At 49.3% G+C, this 15596-nt stretch overlaps 1 protein-coding gene across 3 annotated transcripts in view; it reads left to right on the top strand.

The window, feature by feature from the left end:
• Positions 1–15596, top strand: part of STK10 (serine/threonine kinase 10) — a 153645-nt gene that overhangs the window by 13242 nt on the left and 124807 nt on the right. The gene's annotated exons all lie outside the window — the stretch shown is intronic.

Raw genomic sequence — 15596 nt, 5'->3', positions numbered from 1 at the left:
CAGGGGAGCCTCAACTTCTCTGAGATTTGGGACTGACTGGAAGACAGGGTTGGTAAGAGTACATGACCCCAGGTCGTGGTGAAGGTTGAGTAGAGTGCCTGGCCTGGTGCAGGGGGCATCTTGTCGCTAAGTTGCAGCCCTGTGGACTGCAGCCCGCCGTACTTCCCTGTCCTTTGCTGTCTCCCAGAGTTTGCTCAAACTCATGTCCATTGAGTCGATGGTGCCATCTAGTCGTCTCATCCTCTGTCATCCCCTTCTCCTCCTGCCCACCTTTTCCAACATGAGGGTCTTTTCCAGTGAGTCGGCTCTTCACATCAGGGCCTGGATAAAGGTGCTTCCTTCCCCCGTGCTCAGGAGCCCAGGCTGCCCGCCCCGCCCGTGACTCAGCACTCCGCCCTCTGAGTAGCGGGAGCTTGAGCAGGTGGGAGCAGGAGTCTCAGGGGGCGGAGCACCTGTCACCTGTCCCGCCTCCTCTATCCGTGGTCCACGGGCTTGGATTCCCTAGCGCTTTGGAAGCTCTGAGAGCCGGAAGCTCCCACATCCCCAGCCAAGTTGGCCAGGTTGCGGGGTTTTTGGCCGAGGCCTGGTGTGGTATCTTCAGGGCCAATCCTGTTTGGGTTTTACTGTTTTATTTGCTGGCCCAGAAGGATTCTGAGGCTCCGCATTTCCCTGCTGTGCCAGCATGGCCTGCCAGGGTTCTCTTCCCCGAGGGAGAGAGAGATTAAATGCCTGTCTTTGAAGCCATGTCACTCCTCTGCTTTTGTGTTTCATGATCTTGGCCCTCCTTAAGTGTCACTTGTTCTGAAACTCAGCCGTTTCATTTCTCACTGAACTGAAACTTGGCCTGATGATCATTGATCAAGAAGTGGTTTCCTCTCATTATTAACTGTCTATGTCCTGGCCCAGCCAAAGGCTTTGGCTCCCCCAAGGTAAAGAGGGCCTACCTTCCAGAACCAGAGAACAGATTAGATTCAGGAATCTCAGTGTGTAAAGGAGACAATGGGCTTCTTGTCACTTTCCTTTCTTATGTGGAGGGCCTTACTTCTGTCTGTTTACAAGGAGATACACACACCAATTCATCCACCCATCCATTCATCTACCCATCCATCTGTCTATTATTTTAAAATACCTATTGGCTGGATAGAGTAACGTTAATAATATTAATAATTAACATTATTAATAATACATTGGTGAACAAGATAAACGTGGTTTTAGGCTTTTAAAAACAAAAAAGACACAGTGCCAAGTGAAGGCAGTAACACCCAACAGACTGGTGTTCATAGAAGCCAGCAACAAGGTCGTCTCTGGTGCCTTTGGGGAAGAGAGGAAGGTTTGATGATGGTTTACTCCCTAGACACACCTTCCTTCCTTTATCCCTCTCTCACATACTTCTCTTCTCCCATCCACTGATTCTTCCTCTTACTCAGTCTGGCGTTCATCTGTCAGTCTGTCCATCTATCTGTCAGCCCATTTGCTCATCTTCCCAGCCATCCACCCACCTATCCATCCACCCACCCACCTATCCATCCACCCACCCACTCATCCACCCACCCTCCCACCCATCCACCCACCCACCCACCCATCCACCCACCCTCCCACCTATCCACCCATCCTCCCACACATCCATCCTTTCCTACACTCTCCCTCCTACCCATTTTCCCACCCATTCATCCATCCACAGTATAGGATTCTGTATTCTATACATCTATGCATACGCCCTTAACACCCACCCCCTTCCTATTTGTCCATCCACTTGCTCATCTGCCCAGCCATTCTCTCATCTGCTTATATACCCACCACCCATGTTTCCATCCACCCACTGGCTATTCTGTAACAGGTTGTGTGGGATAGGACAAGACGAAGCAGAGATGGGCTTTAGCTTTTCAGGACTCACAGTCAGGTCAGAGAGAGAATCTGTGAACACAAAGGACTGTGGAAGACTTTGGTGGTGGTATGGTGGTTAAGACTCCGCCTGTCAATGCGGGGGACACAGGTCTGATGCCTGGTCCGGGAAGATGCCACAAGCCCCAGAGCAATAAGCCTGTGCACCATGCCTGCTGAGCCCATGCTCTGCAGCAAGAGAGGCCACCGCAGTGAGAGGCCCTGCAACCAGACAGTAGCCCCCACTCACCAGAAGTAGAGAAAGCCCGTGCACAGCAACAAAGACCCAAATAAAAAAAGGGCTATGGCACCAGGTTAACTGTGATGAGAGCCCTAGTAAGGTGTGAGAAGTTCTAGCAGAGGGTGGGAGCTGGGGTTCTGGGAACATCTCATGGAGCAGGCTGGGGTTGAGTTAGACTTTGTGGAGTGGTTAAACATGGGTATGGCGAAGGCACTCCTCATGGAGGAAGGGGCATCAAGAAAGGCCGGTAAGTAGGGGGCCTCAGGCACTGGCTGTCGCAGGAGGTGATTGCTGGGGAGCAATGGGGTCCTGGAGGAGTGGAAGGGGCAGATCACCAGAGCCAGGGGCGCCAGGCCCCGGAATTTGGGCTTTATCACATCGACAGCAGGGAGCCATTGAGGGTTCATCCTAAGAGGGTCTCCGGTAGTAGGCAGTGAGGGAGACAGAAGAAAGGGGCTGGTGCACACAGCCGCTGGGCAGGAGCTCCTGGAGAGTGTCCTCTGGAGGGGAAAGTGCACCAGGCACAGGGCTGCACCTGAGTGGTGTCCTGGCAGCCACTTCCTAGCTGTGTGGCCGGGGCCAAGTCACCCTCCCTACCTGGGCCTGTTTCCTATTCAACAGGAGGAGATGGCAGGGCTTTGCAGCTCTCGTGGACCCGTGCTGGCTAAGGTGGGATACTCCTTATCCTGCCTCAAGAGGCCGTCAGAGGCCTCGGCAGGCCCTTTGGCATCTTGGCCCCCAAGGACTCAAGCCTCGGGAAGGCGGGGCTGCGGCACTGTGGCTCCACTCTGCCCCCAACTCATGCCTGCCAGCGTCTGAGCCCAAGGCCACGACTGCCACCCATCCTGTCCGCGGCCCGTGGACCACCCTGCTCGAGTTGATGTTGAGCCCTTCCCTGACACATGGCGGGTTTCACTGTGACCCAACTTCCTCCTTCCTTAATTGAGAGTTGAAGGTTTCCTCACGATTTGTGACCGTTGTCACCATGCAGATTGACTGTGTGCAGGCAGGGACAGCCCAGCTGGACACTGTGGGGCGCGACCAGCCCCTCCTTGGCTCCAGTGGCCTCAGCCTCTCTGGACACAGGCCTGGCTCGGTGTCCCGAGTCAGTCAGGGGGTCGAGGGAAACAGAGACCTTTCGCCTTGACTGCTCCTCCTTTGGCTCTGACCCGCTGGCCTGGCCGCTCATCTGACAGGTCAGCTGCGAGCCTTTCCTCACGCCTGCTGCCCAGCCAGGTTGCTAGGCAACCTCACAGCTGATCCCCACCCAAGGTTCTACCAGCTCTCTGCACTCAGGCCTTTTGTGCAGTGATGAGACTGTTCTGTATCTGCTCTATTCAGTATGGTAGCCACTATTCACTGGGGTTAATGTTAACTTGGAAACTACATTTGAAGTTTCATTTAATTCAGGTAACTTGAATAGGCACCTGAGGCTCGTAGCTACCATGCTGGATGGTGCAGTTCCGGGGGATTCCTGAGAGGACAGGTGCTTTTAAAGCAAGTTCTGGATGAAAGGGCCACTTTCTGTGCCTCAACCCCAGTCTGTCCTCACCAAGACCCCTGTGGCTGATTGCTAGATGTCCATTGAGTGAAAATCACCTTTAGAAACCCTGTGGATTCCTTAATCTGTGTTTCAGAACCTCCTTGTCCAGAAAGTGAAGTGTGAGAGTGTTAACCGCTCAGTTGTGTCCGACTCTTTGCTACCTCATGGGCCGTAGCCTGCCAGGCTCCTCTGTCTATGGGATTCTCCAGGCAAGAACACTGGAGTAGTTTGCCGTTCCCTTCTTCAGGGAATCGAACCTGGGTCTCCCGCATTGCAGGCAGATTCAGTTATAGCTTAGCTATAATTTTATCATCCAGCTTCATTTACTTATTATTATGGCTCAATTATCTTTTTCTTATTACTATATTATTTTCCTATTTATCATTTTAAAGGATTGCTTAATATCCCACTAAGTTGATTTAGCCATCATCCTTGGGCTGAATATTTAGGTTATTCCCACTGTGTGGATCACAATAAACTGTGGAAAATTCTGAAAGAGATGGGAATACCAGACCACCTAACCTGACTCTTGAGAAATCTGTATGCAGGTCAGGAAGCAACAGTTAGAACTGGACATGGAACAACAGAGTGGTTCCAAATAGGAAAAGGAGTATATCAAGGCTGTATATTGTCACCCTGCTTATTTAACTTATATGCAGAGTACATCATGAGAAACACTGGGCTGGAAGAAGCACAAGCTGGAATCAAGATTGCCGGGAGAAATATCAATAACCTCAGATATGCAGATGACACCACCCTTATGGCAGAAAGTGAAGAGGAGCTAAAATGCCTCTTGATGAAAGTGAAAGAGGAGAGTGAAAAAGTTGGCTTAAAGCTCAACATTCAGAAAACGAAGATCATGGCATCTGGTTCCATCACTTCATGGGAAACAGATGGGGAAACAGTGGAAACAGTGTCAGACTTTATTTTGGGGGGCTCCAAAATCACTGCAGATGGTGACTGCAGCCATGAAATTAAAAGACGCTTACTCCTTGGAAGAAAAGTAATGACCAACCTAGATAGTATATTCAAAAGCAGAGACATTACTTTGCCGACTAAGGTCTGTCTAGTCAAGGCTATGATTTTTCCAGTGGTCATGTATGGATGTGAGAGTTGGACTGTGAAGAAGGCTGAGCGCCGAAGAATTGATGCCTTTGAACTGTGGTGTTGGAGAAGACTCTTGAGAGTCCCTTGGACTGCAAGGAGATCCAACCAGTCCCTTCTGAAGGAGATCAGCCCTGGGATTTCTTTGGAAGGAATGATGCTAAAGCTGAAGCTCCAGTACTTTGGCCACCTCATGCGAAGAGTTGACTCATTGGAAAAGACTCTGATGCTGGGAGGGATTGTGGGCAGGAGGAGAAGGGGATGACCGAGGATGAGATGGCTGGATGGCATCACGGACTCGATGGACGTGAGTCTGAGTGAACTCCGAGAGATGGTGATGGACAGGGAGGCCTGGCATGGTGCGATTCATGGGGTCTCAAAGAGTCGAACATGACTGAGCGACTGAACTGAACCACTTTGTTTGCCATTATTCTGGGCTAATGTGAATTTGATCCTAGTACACGTTTTCTCTTGTCTTTTTTGGAATTATTTCCTGGCCTTACATTCTCAGGAGTGAGTGCTAATAGGCTTAAAAGGTATTTTCTAGGCTCTGGAAATCTGTTGCCAATTTTGATCTTTATGAGATTGAATCTGTCTATATTCTCGTCAGTAATGAATTTACCTATTTTACCATTTGTTTGCTTACCAGCATTGGAGGTTGTCATTTTTCCTTCTTTGTTAATTTAAAAGTGTAATGTGACTTTCTCTGCTTTTGGGGAGGAAGAGTCTTGTGGCGGAAGAATCTGTTTGCCTGGAGCCTGTTAGTAACTGCATTTCCCTTCTGGGTTGCTGATCCCATTTTATCCATCAGGTCCTCTGAGAAGCCTCAGTAAAGGTCACCTTGTAGATCATGGCGCCGTTGGGAGTGAAGGTAGTTCTCATTACACACGTGTTACATGGTGAAGTATTTTCATAGGTGTCTACTGTCTGCTAGAACAACCCCAGATTTGGGGGCTTATTTCCTTTTTGGTGGCAAAAGACAGTCATCCAAAAGGGAGCCTAAGGGCAGGGCCTGCGTCAGGATCGGTGGCTCCAGGTGCCCCACAGCCCCTCAGCGGATGTCCCCCTCCATCGTGGCCTTCCTGGCCTTGGCCTCTTCCTCAGGCAGGCTCTCCAAAGGGGTGGCAAGATGGGCTGCCAGACCCTTTAGCCTTCCCATCTTACAGTCTACCAACCCAAGAGAAAGAAAAAAAGATGTATTTGGTGATAAGTTGAGCAAAAAATTTAAAAACACACACACAAAAGACCATTTGGGTACAACCCTGTTGGCCTGCCACTGGGTGTGACTGAGTGGCTGGGCTGGGATCTGTGCCAGGACCGTGTGGGCTCAGCCCCTCATGAATCTCTTGCACGAAGAGTGAAAGAGAGGCAGTTCCCAAAAGCAACTGGTGCTGTGAGTCCTCGGGGAAACGGATGCAGGCCAGTCCCCCTGCTGCCCCGCTTTAGGATTCATTTCCAGGCAGCACCAGGGGCTCCCAGGCCTGAAGTGAGCTGCACCCCGGGAACAGGAGCCCCCACCCCCCGCCAGTCAGGCCCTTCAGCGCGTGTGCGCTCATTTACGGTTTGCTTCTGCAGATAGCCCAGTCGCTGCAGCCTGCACTCTGCGCGCTGCATAACCTTCACAGACTCAGCTTCCCCAGCTGCGGACTGGGGACAGGGCGCTGGGGTTTGGGAGGGGCGACTGATGTTCTTTCTGGTCCCTGTGCTCCGATAGCAGTCCTTTCCCCGGAGGAGGGGGAGGGCGGGACACAGCGGTCAGCCTGCAGCCAGGAGGGCAGGGAGGGCCCGGGCCGTCCCCAGCTGGCGGTGGCTGTGTGGGTGACTTTCAGGAAGCCCTCAGCCCCTGGCTGGGCCCCTTGGCTTGGGCGGGGCTTCTGCTGAAGGGTGGTTCCCACCTCCTTGGGGCCGGCCCATGCTGCACAAGGGGGAGGATTGTTCCCAGAGAGGTGCCTGGGCGGGAAACACAAGTGGCCACTGTGTGTCTGCTCTCAGGGTGTGGGGTGAGGTGCTAGTCACCGCTGGCCAGCAGTGCAGTGCTGGGTGGGGGCTCTTGCCGTCTGTCCTTCGCTGGACCCCAGCCTTGCCTCAGTCGGTGGGAGACAGACGTCAGAGGCCACAGATGGCCGTTTGTTCTTTATATGACTTCCTTGTCTGTCAACTCCCACTGTGTCCCATCCACGTGGACAACCTTTAGCTTTCCAGTACCCACCCACTCCCCAAGCGGCCCTCACATCAGACTCTGGAGAGAGCTTGGCTATCATGTCCCCTTTCTCCTACTGCAAAACTTACAGGAACCTCTGGCAGAATGGTCAGGAACATGGATTTTGAAGTCACGTGGGCTTCTATTTAACTTCCAGCCCTGCTGTTTTACCTGCTCTGTGACTTTGAGCAAGTGACTTCACCTCTCCGGGCATCAGTTTTCTTGCATATGTAAAATGAGGCTCTTATAGACGTATGTATTCTCAAGTTCCAGACCAAGAGAAGCCGAGCTGCTTTCATCTGCTCCGTCCTATAATCTCATGTTAGAACTTAAGGGCAGTCACTGTGTCTTCGTCACTGACTAGTAAACCTGAATGTCCGTCACTGTGTTCTCTACAAGTTTTGTGAACCCGAACATACTTAATCACAATGCAATGATAAATAATGGCCCTAATGTCCACCAAAAGGAGCCACAAAGTTCAGAAATGCATTTTGAAATGTCAAACAAGGAATAAATCACATTCAGGATAGTTTTAACGTTAGGTATTTTATTATATGCATTTATCCTATGTTATGCGTTATTTAATATGTACACATTTATGGTATATGTCTACATATATATATATACATAGCTGCTGCTGCTGCTAAGTCGCTTCAGTCGTGTCCGACTCTGTGCGACCCCATAGACGGCAGCCCACCAGGCTTGCCCGTCCTTGGGATTCTCCAGGCAAGAACACTGGAGTGGGTTGCCGTTGTCTTCTCCAATGCATGAAAGTGAAAAGTGAAAGTGAAGTCGCTTAGTCGTGTCTTCGCAACCCCATGGACTGCAGCGCACCAGGCTCCTCCGCCCATGGGATTTTCCAGGCAAGAGTACTGGAGTGGGGTGCCATCCCCTTCTCCCATATAAATAGCTAGTATCTCAGCATATTTGAATACTTTAATTCTTTCTAGGTGAAAGAGTTTACAAAGTATCTTTTTTCCTACTGCTTAACAAAAAAGGTGACAGTTACTCTTGTTCACCCTATTTGACTGATTAAAAATAACAATTTTTGCTGAAAGAAAAAAGAGGCTCTCTTTTTTTAAAAAAAAATTGTTTTCATTGAATTTGTTATGATATTGTTCTGTTTTATGTTTTGGTTTCTTGGCCAAGAAGTGTGTGGGATCTTAGTTCCCTGATCAGGGATTGAACCCGTACCCCTTGCATTGGAAGGTAAAGTCTCAACCACTGGGCCACCAGGGAATTCCCGAAAGAGGCTCTTAAAAATATGATGCTCTTGTAAACATTAATTGAGGGGATTAATGAGGGCCCAGTGTCTTCTTGGGCCCTCTCTAAGCTCTGCTGCTTTGGAGTTAGTTTCGCTTTCAGGCTCCCCTTGGGAGCATGATGACCTGGCAGCTTGGCTGTGGTAGGCAGTGCCAGAGGCTAGCAGTGAAAGAGAGCTCAGGGCAGTCTTCTGAGATTGCATTTCATTGGTCGACTTGATCACATGTCTGTCCTTGAACCAATCACTGTGGTGAGACGGAATGCAGTGTACTGACTGGATGGCATAAATCATCTTCCTGCTTCTAGATATGGTGGTGGGATCAGCCGCATTACAGCTTGGGGACTGGGAATGAGAATGGGTTGGCTCCTCTGAAGAAAGATCAGGGAAGGGTGAGTTATGTTATGGGAGGGCAATAATTCCAACCTTTAGGAAGAAATTCTTCACTGGAAAAGTGCCTCACAGATAACAGGCACTCCCTAAATGATGCTTGAATGAATGAATGGGGAATAAGCTGATTCCCACCAGCCTAGTGTAGTAAAGAACACTGAACTGGGAGTAAGACCACTGCAGCTCCCAGTCCTGGGTGGGCCCTGATATCTCCCTGAGCTTCAGTGTGCTCATCTAGGAAATGGGCGTGATGGCTGATACCTCACTCCTGAGCAGGTTAAATCCTGGCTCTCTAGTCCTCCGCAGCTACCAAGCACTCTGGCAGTGAGTGGTTGTTATTGGCTGTGGTTGTCGCTTATCTTTAGCAAAGAGAGGTGGCGCAGGGAACGCTGGGCCCTTGCCAGGACGGACATGCTGAGAACTGATGCAGAGCTCAGGCTGTTTGAGATAGACAGGCTGGAATTTGGATTCACCCTTCACCCCCTAACCCCATCTGCTGTGTGACCCGAGGCGTTTACTGTGACTCTCTGAGTCTGTTTCCTCGCCTGTAAATCGGGAATGCTGGTATTTGTCTCGAAGGGCTGCGTTGAGGATGAAGTGAGAAATTCTATTTAAGGCCTGTAGCAGCACACAGTGAGTGCTCAGACAGTGTTAACTGGTTTATAATCAGCGATTATGACTCCTCTGTGGCCTTCAGGTGACAGACTGCTGCTGCCACCTACTTGCCATCTGCCTCTATGGGGATTCGATTATGAGCTGCTGACCTTCAGCATCCCCTGAAGGGAGTTGAAAGTGGAGATCAGAAACCAGGCCCTCTGTGCACTGGGAACAACTGGAAGAACAGGTCTTCAGGTAGATGTTTCCAGAGACAATTTTATGAGTAAAGTCTTGCATCTTCTCATATCTGGAAAAGCACTAGAATCTTTCATCGTGATGTCAGTTTTTCGTGACTAGCAGAGATCTTCTGCCAAAACTATGTGCTTGATTGCACGTACTCCTCTTTCACCAAAATCACATACATACTGACCTTCCCCCGGCCTCTTTGGAGCAATCTTTCAGGGCTGTCTGAAATGCTGTCTCCCGGGCTATAGTCCTCATTTTGCCCCAAATAAACCTTAGCTCACAACCCTCATGTTGTGCATTTTTTTCAGTTGACACTGCCTTAACCAGGCTATTAGAGCATTTAATTTGGCCGGGTCACTTCATGTGCCCTGACTGTTGGCAGCCCGTCCTGGCAGGCTCCGGGTCTCTGTGAAATCAGAGAGAGGTGCTGGGGTGGGCGTTCCTCAGTGTTGATGTTGGTGCCCTGCCTGAGGCTGGACCCTGTGGCCAGTGCTGCGTTTCAGGGTGGAGTGCAGGACAGATTTAATGCTCTCCCGGAAAACAGCCCCTGCCTGGGCCTCTTCTACCTGCAGGAGAGGAGTCCTTTAAAGGAAACCCAGGGAAGGGTGACTGTAGCCTCCTTCACCAGCTCTCAGGAGTGAAAGATGGGCACGTGAGGGCAGCCTTTGCTAGCTTAGCTCGCCATGCGCTGCTGCGGCAGAGGCCTGGGAGGGCGTGGCCGCGGGGGTCGCCTTGGTCACCTGGCTCTCGCTGTAGCTGCTTGCTGAGCCCTCTACTGTCTTTTCTGTAAATGAGCAGAGTGGGTCTTAGCTTTGCTTCTGGATCTGGACAGGAGGAGGAGAGTGAATGCTGTACTGTGAAAGGATGCGTTGATGGTCTTCTAGTGGGACAGAAAAAATCAGCTTTACAAGAAATGAAAGGGCAGGCACATCATCAGTTAAGTGTGTGTGTGAGAGAGAGAGAGAGAGAGAGAGAGAGAGAGAGAGAGCGAGCCAACGCCTGATTGCTTAATTGTTGAGAGAGAGAGAGAACGCCTGATTACTTAATTGATGAATTTCTAAGGCGTTCCAAGCAAGTTTTCAAAACTGAGTTCAGGGGGGCGGACCTGACCCAGGGAGGGCCGGGTGAGCAGGGTGATGTCTAGGATGGACGATGGCCTCAGGGAACGGCCCCACACGAAAGTCCGTTCCCTGAACTGAGCTCCTGGGCCAGACGTGGAAGGTTCCCTAGACCACGTGGCCACTCCCGGGTGCAGACCCCGGAGTGGGGCTGCCTGTGTTCCCGTTCAGCCCCGTGGCCCGAGTTGCTGGGGCTCTGCCTCAGTCTCCCCATCCGAGGTAACAGTTGCACCTGCTTGGCAGGATGCTTGAGGAGGTACGTGAGTGACCACGTGTCGAAGTGTAGACAAGGGTCCCACGTGGAGCGGGCCCTTGAGAAATGTCAAAGCATTATTGGCACTGTGTGGAACCTGCGAACTTGGTGGCTCAGTTAATGGAAACGTTTACCTAAACTGAGAATAAATTTACAAATGAGCCTAAAAGTTGCCTATTGGCATCACTTCCTTCCTCCCAGTTTCCATGCCCACCCCCCTAGGCACGCTGTCTCACTGCCAGCAGCAGAGATGGGTCTCCCCCGCTGGCCGCTGAGCTGCCTGGGGCTGGGGTGGGGGTGGATGTGTCTGCATCACTGGTACCACGGGCAGGGCCTCTGGTCTCAGAGGCCTCTGAGTTCTGGGGGTGATGGGGGACCTTGGAGAGTAGTGTGCAGTGCCAGAATGCTGGAAGAGGACCTAGGTTCAGATTCTGGGACTGCCTCTCTGGTTCCAGCCTCGTCCCTCTCTCTAGTCCGTAGAATGGGTTACCGTGTGAGCTGACGTGAGTGCCCGTTGTCATCCGCAGGGTGCTGGGTGGCGCAGCTGTCAGCGTTTCCATCGGCTCACGTGGCGGAGCTGTCCTGTTAGGCACGTGCCGTGTGGCATGTCCTCGGAGCAGCACCAAGGTGTGAAGTCTAGGGTGGCCCGTTTTCCATGCGCTTTCCAGCAGACTGCTGTTGAAAGGCTGCAGATGAGCTCTGGCTTTTAGGCCCGTGTTGGAGGACAGCGTGCTCTCTCTCACTGGGGGCCCCCTTTCCCCTGACCAGAGGCACAGTGGGTGGGCGCTCCAAGAAATGCGCCCCACCCCAAGGCTTCCGGGGACCGGTTGGGCTCTGCCCCTTCTGGGCACTAGCCACTGTGGGTGAGATCGTTTACACTACTTACACAGTTATTTCTCTCTCACTGCCAGTTCTAACTGTGGTTAAATATGCAGAGCACAAAATAGACTGTCTTAGCCGATTCTAGCTGTACAGCTCACTGGGGTTAGGTCTGCTCACACTGTGTGTGCTGCCTTCCCCCTCTATCCATTTCTAGAACTTGTGCCTCATCCCAAGAGAAACTCTGTACCCACTAAACACTTAACTCCTCACTCCTGCTGGTAACCAGTCCCTGGCAGCCTCTATTCTACTTTCTTTCTCTATGAAAGTAGTTTATTGACTATTCTAGGTACCTCATTTATGTGGAATTAATGCGATATTTGTCCTTTTGTGACTGTATTATTTCTTACTTAGCATAATGTCCTCCAGATTCATCCATGTTGTAGCTTGTGCCAGAATTTCCTTCCTTTTTAAGACTAAATAGTACTCCATTGAATGTGTAAATCATGCTCCCAGGAAGACTGGTTCTGGGACAACCCCGCAGATACCAAAATCCGTGGGTGTTAATTCTCTTATATCAATGGCGTTCAGTTCAGTTCAGTTGCTCAGTTGTGTCCAACTCTTTGCAACCCCATGAATTGCAGCACGCCAGGCCTCCCTGTCCATCACCAACTCCCAGAGTTCACTCAAACTGATGTCCATCGAGTCGGTGATGCCATCCAGCCATCTCATCCTCTGTCGTCCCCTTCTCCTCCTGTCCACAATCCCTCCCAGCATCAGAGTCTTTTCCAATGAGTCAACTCTTTGCATGAGGTGGCCAAAGTACTGGAGCTTCAGCTTTAGCATCATTCCTTGCAAAGAACACCCAGGGCTGATCTCCTTTAGAATGGACTGGTTGGATCTCCTTGCAGTCCAAGGGACTCTCAAGAGTCTTCTCCAACACCACAGTTCAAAAGCATCAATTCTTCGGCGCTCAGCTTTCTTCACAGTCCAACTCTCACATCCATACATGACCACTGGAAAAACTATAGCCTTGACTAGACAGACCTTTGTTGGCAAAGTAATGTCTCTGCTTTTGAATATGCTATCTAGTTTGGTCATAACTTTCCTTCCAAGGAGTAAGCGTCTTTTAATTTCATGGCTGCAGTCACCATCTGCAGTGATTTTGGAGCCCCCAAAAATAAAGTCTGACACCGTTTCCACTGTTTCCCCATCTATTTCCCACGAAGTGATGGGACCAGATGCCACCATCTTTGTTTTCTGAATGTTGAGCTTTAAGCCAACTTTTTCACTCTCCTCTTTCAGTTTCATCAAGAGGCTCTTTAGTTCTTCTTTGCTTTCTGCCATAAGGGTGGTGTCATCTGCATATCTGAGGTTATTGATATTTCTTCCGGCAATCTTGATTCCAGCTTGTGCTTCCTCCGGCCCAGCATTTCTCATGGTGTACTCTGCATATAAGTTAATTAAGCAAGGTGACAATATACAGCCTTGACATACTCCTTTTCCTATTTGGAACCACTCTGTTGGTCCATGTCCAGTACTGACTGTTGCTTCCTGAACTGCATATAGGTTTCTCAAGAGGCAGGTCAGGTGGTCTGCCATTCCCATCTCTTTCAGAATTTTCCACAGTTTATTGTGATCCACACAGTCAGAGGCTTTGGAATAGTCAATAAAGCAGAAATAGATGTTTTTCTGGAACTCTCTTGCTTTTTCCATGATCCAGTGGATGTTGGCAATTTGATCTCTGGTTCCTCTGCCTTTTCTAAAACCAGCTTGAACATCTGGAAGTTCACGGTTCACATACTGCTGAAGCCTGGCTTGGAGAATTTTGAGCATTGCTTTACTAGCATGTGAGATGAGTGCAATTGTGTGGTAGTTTGAGCATTCTTTGGTATCGCCTTTCTTTGGGATTGGAATGAAAACACCTTTTCCAGTCCTGTGGCCACTGCTGAGTTTTCCAAATTTGCTGGCATATTGAGTGCAGCACTTTCACAGCATCATCTTTCAGGATTTGAAAGAGCTCATCTGGAATTCCATCACTTCCACTAGCTCTGTTAGTAGTGATGCTTCCTAAGGCCCACTTGACTTCACATTCCAGGATGTCTGGCTCTATGTGAGTGATCACACCATCGTGATTATCTTGGTCATGAAGATCTTTTTTGTACAGTTCTTCTGTGTATTCTTGCCACCTCTTCTTAATATCTTCTGCTTCTGTTAGGTCCCTACCATTTCTGTCCTTTATCAAGCCCTTCATAGTATTTCCATATAAGCTGTGCACATCCTTCTGTATACTTTAAACATCTGTAGATTACATTTAATACCGAAGTCTATGTAAATGCTATGTAAATAGTTGTAAATATGATGTAGATGATAAGTAAATAATTGCCAGGCACGTGGCAAATTCAAGCTTTGCTTTTTGGAACTTCCTGATTTTTTTTCCTGAATATTTTTGATCTTCAGTTGGTTGACTCTGAGGATGTAGAACTTAGGATCCAGGAGGACTGTCTGTGCCCTGTTTTGTCACTTCATTCATCTGCTGATGGACACTTGGGTTGTTTCCACCATTTGGCTCTTGTGAATAGCGCTGCTGTGAACATTGGTGTCCAGAGACTGCTCAAATTCCTGCTTGCAGGTCTTTTGCAGATATGCCTAGGAGTGGAACTGCTGGGCCGTATGGTAGTTCTATGTTTAACCTTTTGAGAAACCGCCAAGCTCTTTTCCACAGCAGCTGTACTGCTTTTCTGCCCACGAGCAATGCACAGAGGTACCAATTTTTCCACGTCCTCAACACTTATTTTCCATTTTTAGAGAATTATATCTATCCTTGTAGATATGAAATTCTCTCACTCTCTTTTTCATCAAATAAGAAACCTTTGTTAGAACCAGGTGAAGTGCATCTATGAAAAACTCTTAATTTCGCTTTTAATATATGTGACATAATGCAAATAAATGCTCAAAACATTCTTTTAACACTTTAAAGCAATACAGGGGGTGTAAAAGTGTCCTTTGTCTCTGTCCCCATTTCAGCCTCCTCCCCAGCCTGCTGTCAGGCAGTATTTTTCCAGAGTTTTCCATGCATTTACATTTCATGTGTGAGCGTTTATGAAAATGTAGTTTTCCATTTTTTTAAATATAAAAAGCATCATACCACTTTTTATTTTTCAGTGACGTGGGTCTTTTACAGAACAGCCAGGAATCTTTCCAGGCTGTGTTATGCCCGAAGTCCGAGTCCCCAAAACTGAGAGAATAAGACGTCCACAGCAATGCAAAAGCATGAAGGGGTTTATTGCTAGCTCGAGCTAGGGCTCACGTCTCATCCAGTGCAGTGGAGTCTCGACGAGAGCCCTGAGCTCTGAATCACATCTACTTTTATACAGACGGTTCTTTGTTCCTGTAATAGCATAGCTGATTGGTTAAACTGCAAGCGCACGCGGGACTTTTAAACCTCGCATCCCTATCGGGATTGGCTCAGGTCTGGCGCAGGAGCGGGGCTACAGGGATTTTTTCTGATTGGTTGAGCTACACTGCCTGCGCAGTTCCCAGTGCCTCAGCTTTCCTAGAGACTAAACCTCAAGCCTAGCCTGCCCCTTAGAGCCTGTCCTGGCTTCAGTTTGGTCCTAACATTCCCCCCTGTCTTCAGCTACATAAAGGAATCTTTCTCTTTATTTTGGGGCAGGGCCTGATACTGTTGCCTCAGTACCATCAGTTGGACGGTATTGATGCGGTCTTTTACAAAGGCAACAAGCTTAGTTATAACGCATGGACCAAAAGTAAGTATTAATAGTAGCACTATTAGAGGGCCCACCAGGGTGGAAATTAGTATTGTTAACCACAGGGACTGTTGGAACCAGGACTCAAATCAATTTTGAGACTTTTTTTTTTTTTTTTTTGATTTAGCCCTTCTCTTATCTTGGCCAGGGACTCCCTGATTACCCCTGAGTGA

The sequence above is a fragment of the Budorcas taxicolor genome, chromosome 20 (genome assembly GCF_023091745.1).
Source record: "Budorcas taxicolor isolate Tak-1 chromosome 20, Takin1.1, whole genome shotgun sequence".
NCBI classification, from domain to species: domain Eukaryota; kingdom Metazoa; phylum Chordata; class Mammalia; order Artiodactyla; family Bovidae; genus Budorcas; species Budorcas taxicolor.
Note: the sequence above shows the minus strand (reverse complement) of the source record. Positions and strands in the feature narration are given on the sequence as shown.